At 45.6% G+C, this 5694-nt stretch overlaps 1 pseudogene; it reads left to right on the top strand.

Annotated features, from left to right (window-relative positions):
* Positions 1–2843: 2843 nt before the first annotated feature.
* On the top strand, positions 2844–4122 carry LOC114608687 (annotated as a pseudogene).
* The last annotated feature ends 1572 nt before the right edge of the window (positions 4123–5694 follow it).

Here is a 5694-nt window from a genome sequence, read left to right as displayed (position 1 = left end):
GAAAGAACTTTTGAATCTTCTACTAGAAGGTCCTGAGCAACCCCTTCAAGAGCAACATCCAACACGTGCATGCTTCCCTGGTGAATAATGTGCCGTCCTGTTGCCCAATTATTATGAAGTTCTGTCTCGGTGATACCAAAGCAGAGTTAGCTGCTGCCTGGCCTAGATGCACCCAGGGCTTTATGAAACCCAGGGTGCATTCATAAATGCCACCCAGACAGATGTTTAATGGATTCGCAGAGATGAAAAACAAAACGCCACGCACTGCACAGGCATTTGCACATGTTCCATAGTCTCAGATGCCGTTCTCTGGAGGAACTGCTTTAACGGAGCGTGAAGTGGGTGGAAGCTCGGTCTCCAAAGGGAATTAGTGCTGGGAAACAAACGGCAATTTAGGAGAAGTAAGAATTAGAGCAGACTCTTGCATTTCCTTTTCCCTCCTTTTCTCTGCCGCTTTAGTTTTGTTATTTTCATTACGACTATTCTTCCCTCAGGAGGTCTTTTGTTTACATTCAGGAAATCCGGCTAGCCCAGGATCCTAGTTGCAAATGGCTCCCTTTGAAGGAGTTCTGGGTAGTGGCTGATGTACTGTTCCCAGTCAATTTCACTGAGGCTCCCGGCTATCTCCAGAGAAGGATTTTCACACACATTGAATGTTTTAAAAACTTAAGAGCCAGCTATATTTGGATCTGTGAGCTGTGAACAGCAGGGAGCCCACAAGACTCTAAACCCTGCGACTCTCTTATTACCTCTGTTTTACTGAACTGCGTGTGTTCCATCTTTAGAAGCTGCCTCAATTCCTCCGGTTGAAGAACACTTGCCTCCACTGCAGGTAGCCGCTGGCTTTTTCTGACTTCACCCGCAGATGTCACCCAGAAATGACGAATAGCACTCTCTGCTCGATTTGCATTGCCACACAAAAGGGTCTCTCCTAGGAAACCTTTTCTGCACTTCTGAAGCATAATGGCATTTCAAAGAAATGTGTTCTTTTTAAGATAATAACTGCAGTTAACTCCCCCACTACTCTTGCTGAAGTATTTGACAATTAATCCAGCTTACCATTGGCTTGAAATGATTTGACAATCGTTTAACTCTTTTGGGAAATGCCTTTCTTCAGCTTACTAGTTAAGCATTTCCCCTCCTTTACAATGTATTTTGTTCACTGAAATTTCATTTCTATCGCCTTCTCTATTCTTGTCCCCTGAAATACCAATTTATTTCCTGTTGTGTACATTTGTGTATATTAAAAACATGTGTATTCGTTGTGCTATAAGTAGGGTTATATACCCCAAAATTTGTATGTCGAAGAACCAACCTCTAAATATTTCAGAATGTGACTGGGTTTGGAGACAGGGGTCCTTTACAGAGGAGAGAATGTCAGAATGGGGTGTAAATGCTGGGACCTAATTCAGTATGTTGGCTGTCCCAACACGAACAGGTGATTTAGACATACAAAGAAGCACACTCAGAGAAGAAAGGCCATGTGGAACCAGGAGAAAGTTAACATCTGCAAATCACAGACCTGGAGAAAAACCGAATCTTTTTATATTTTCAAGCATTTGAGGAGATTGAAGTTGGTTATGTCTGTGGCGTTCTGAAAGGAAGAAGGAAAAGATCTCTTTCTGGTCCATCCCTTCTGAGGGTTGGTTCAGCCTTGCATTCCTTATGAGGGATCCTCTCACTCCAGTTTCCTAAGCTTTTGCAAACCTCAAGTGTTTGTGGTGTGCTTGGAGTCCATCCTGCTTCCTGAAAGAGCATGGCGGTGTGCAGAAGGCCACTGCTTGGCAAGTAAAGTTACAGGGAGCTAACTTCGGACTTAAGCAAGTGTCCAGACAGCAACTCTGCTTTGGTTCACCACCCACACCTGCTTCATTGCTAAGCCCAGACTTCCCTATAGCCGGCCCATCCCTCAATGGTTCTCTTCGTCCTTCAAATCCACATAGCCTTACCTGCCACCTTGCCTGCTTCCTCTCTGTGCTTTCTGTAATTACCAGCAGAAAGCAGTCATTTCATGAACACTGGAGGGGTAAAATAAACTAGGGGCTAATCACCTACCTGCCACCAACCTGACATTTTTATTTGGCGAGACTAAATTATGCTTAACAATAAGCCTGCCTTTTAAAAGAGGGAACAGGACACCCAGGGAAATTTACAAGCCCCACATAGAGAGCACAATCCTTTGTGTTCTGCTTCCTAGCAAGGTTCCACACTCAGCCCCAGCAGCATAGTGATGATTTAAATTAAATATTTGCATAGCTCCTCCCCCTCCCCAGCTTTCAGTCTGGATTGTAAGTAACCTGGGCACCTGAAAACTCTTGGAGCTCCACCCTCAGCAACACCCTGCAGTCCTCCAGTCGCCCAACTCACCCTGTGCCTTGTGCTCCTCTTAGTCCGTCATCTTAGAATTCATTTCCCCCAGTTAGGTATCTGAACCTTGCTCAAATAAAGATTTTTTTTTCTCCATCCACCCTTGTGTTCGTCAGGATTCTCTAAAGGAACAAAACTGATAGAACAAATATACATATTCAGTGGCTGTCTATCAATGGAAAGTCCAAGAATACAGTAGTTGTTCAGTCCACAAGGCTTGGATGTCTCTGCTGGTCTTCAGTATATGCCAGAATACCTCCTCTCCAAAAAAGTGAGCTCGAATGCCAGAGAAGGAAAGAACTTGGTAGAGAAAACAGGCAAAGAGCAAAAGTTTCCTTTTTCCATGTCCCTATGCAGGCTGCCAGTGGAAGGTGTGGCCCAGGTCAAAGGTGAGTCTTCCCACCTTGAACGATCTGGACTAAAGGTAAATTTTCTTGCTTCAAGGAATTTAATTCGAGAAAACTCCCTCGAGCAAGATGGTGGTACAGATTTCCAAGAAAAGGAAGTTTGTAGCTGATGTCATCTTCAAAGCTGAACTGAAAGAGTTTCTCACTCGGTAGCTGGCTGAAGATGGCTACTCTGGAGTTGAAGTCCGAGTTACACCGACAGAACAGAAATCATTATTTTAGCCACCAGAACACAGAATGTTCTTGGGGAGAAGGGTCATTGGATCAGAGAGTTAATTGTAGTTGTCCAGAAGCATTTTGGCTTCCCTGAAGGCAGCGTAGAGCTTTATGCAGAAAAAGTGGGCACAAGAGGACTGTGTGACATTGCCCAGGCGGAGTCTCTACGCTACAAAACTCCTGGGAGGGCTTGCGGTTCGAAGGGCCTGCTGTGGGACTGCATAAGGGTATCCTGGGTCATGGTTGAGCAGGTACTTAGAACCCCGAGATTCTCCGTGGAATTCTGCGTGAGAACCGGCAGGAGTTCAGTCCCTCCCATCATCTAGGATCCTGAAAACAGTCACATTTCCATAGAGTCACATAGGCCAGGCTATAGGCCTCAGGCCCTAAGATTTACATACTAATGAAGGTCAGAGGGCAGAGCAAATTAAACATTCCTCCCCCAGATCCTCCCCCAATCCTCCCCCTTTCTCCCTCCCTATATAACTCGGGACTGCCCTGAGTTTTGGGGGGGTACGCCTAGATCCATCTATTATCCATCATGACAATAAATCTTTTTGGAACCAAGGACTTCCTCGTGTTACTGGGGCCTGCCGCTGCCAAGGCCCTCAGGCCGCTGGAACCATAAGATTTTCCTCCCTGATGTGGGACCCACCACGGTGGCGGGCTTGCGCCGCTGTGGCAGCCTTTTTAAATTTTCCCGACAGCCTGCTATGGTGTGCTTCTGTTCATTATGAAGGGAAGGGCCAAGGGCTGTGAGGTTGCGGTGTCTGAGGAGCTCCGAGGGCAGAGGGCTAAGTCCTTGAAGTTTGTTGATGGTCTGATGATTCACAGTGGAGACCCTGTTAATTACTATGTAGACACTGCTGTGCGCCATGTGCTCCTCAGACAGGGTGTGCAGGGCATCAAAGTGAAGACCATGCCGCCCTGGGACCCAAGTGGTCAGATTGGTCCCAAGAACCCTCTGCCTGATCATGTGAGGATTGTGAAACCTAAAGATGAAATCTTGCCCACGACCCCCATCTCAGAACAGAAGGATGAGAAACCAGAGCCACTTGCCATGCCCCAACCAGTGCCTGCAGCACAACAGGGTCTTGGCAGGTGCATCTGGAGGCTGGATGTTATCTTGTAAAGACGTTTAATGAAATCTTGAACAAAACAAAAACAAGAAAAGAAAACTCCCTCACAGGTGTGCCCAGTCGCTTGGGTTTTAGTTAATTCCAGACGTAGTCAAGTTGACTACCACCACCGCCAGCCATCACAACCCTTTTTAAGGCTTGCCAATAATAAGAAAAACAATAATACTAACAACAGGAACGGGGATGAAAACACTGTCCTTCTGGTCATCATTTTAACTGGGTTGTCTGTGTTCACCACTGGAAAGAGAAACCCTGTAGGAGCAGCGGCTGAGGACACACTCCCTCCATGTTCTGCCAGGCAGACCTGAGGACACACCCCCTCCATGTTCTGCCATGCAGACCTGAAATGCTGAAAAACATTTAAAGAATAATCTCTTTCGGTCGCTCCTTTTTAAAGCTAGTTCCATCCAGGTTTTTGGGGAAAGTTTTGCTGGAAGGTTTTTGCATGGTTTAGGACAAAAGAGGAAGGGATTGAGACAGATGAATGGGACATGACTATTTCTTTTCCTGATTTAAATTAAAAACGGAATTCTCAGTTTTCTGGTTTCATCCTGGAAAACGGCCATTTCTATTCCAGAGTCATCCTTGCCTCACATCCAGCGTCCTCAGATATCGGCTACAGTCCTAAGAGTGGTAAGGGAGTTGGTGGGGGAGGTTCTCTCAGGGACAATGTACTACAGACTGTCTCCGGGCTACAAAGGCTGGCCTACACCCTCCTGTGCTTACCTCTAAAGGACGTATGTTCTGCTTCAGTGGAGGAATGTGTGTGTGTCTGCATGCGTGTGTGTGTGTGTGTGTGTGTGTGTGTGTGTGTGTGTTCAAGTGTGCATACATGTGGGTATGTGTGTGTGAACATGCCTTTGAAGGTCAGAAGACACCCCCTGGTGTCATCCTCAGTAACATCACCCACATTCTTGGAGACAATCTCTCATCGGTCTGTAACTCATCAGTTAGGATAGCTTAGTTGGCTATCAAGTCAAAAAAGCCACTTGTCTCTGCTTCCCCAGTGCTGGAATTACAAGCAAGTACCAACCACCATGATGGCAATTATTCATGTGTTCTGGGTATCAACTCTGAGACCTCACACTTGTGAGGCTTGTGCTGTCCTGATGGGGCTATCTCAGGTTTGTATTGCAAGTCACATGGGTCTCACGTCATGTCCCCTGAGCTTTCCAAAGACAAGGTCATTCATGATTATTATAAACTTAATCATGCTGGAAAGGACAAACTGCTGAAGTGAAAGGCCCTACTCCCAGGGATGTCTCCAGCCAGATTTCTGTGTTTCCCTATTACTTATCAATAAATACACGTCTTTATATCAAAGCCATGATGCTTTTTTTTTTACATATTTCTTTTTATTGAAAATGCATTTTTTCTCATACATTATATCCTGATTATAGTTTCTCCTCCCTCTACCCCTCTCAGTATCTCCCCATCTCCCCTCCCATCCTGGACCACTACCTCTCTGTCTCTCAGTAACAAAAAAAAACAGGCTTCTGAGAGATAACAACCAAACATGACAAAAGAAAGTACAATAAAGTGGAACAAAGCTATCATATTGAAAT

This window comes from Grammomys surdaster, unplaced genomic scaffold (genome assembly GCF_004785775.1).
Source record: "Grammomys surdaster isolate TR1022 unplaced genomic scaffold, NIH_TR_1.0 125934, whole genome shotgun sequence".
Taxonomy (NCBI): domain Eukaryota; kingdom Metazoa; phylum Chordata; class Mammalia; order Rodentia; family Muridae; genus Grammomys; species Grammomys surdaster.
Note: the sequence above shows the minus strand (reverse complement) of the source record. Positions and strands in the feature narration are given on the sequence as shown.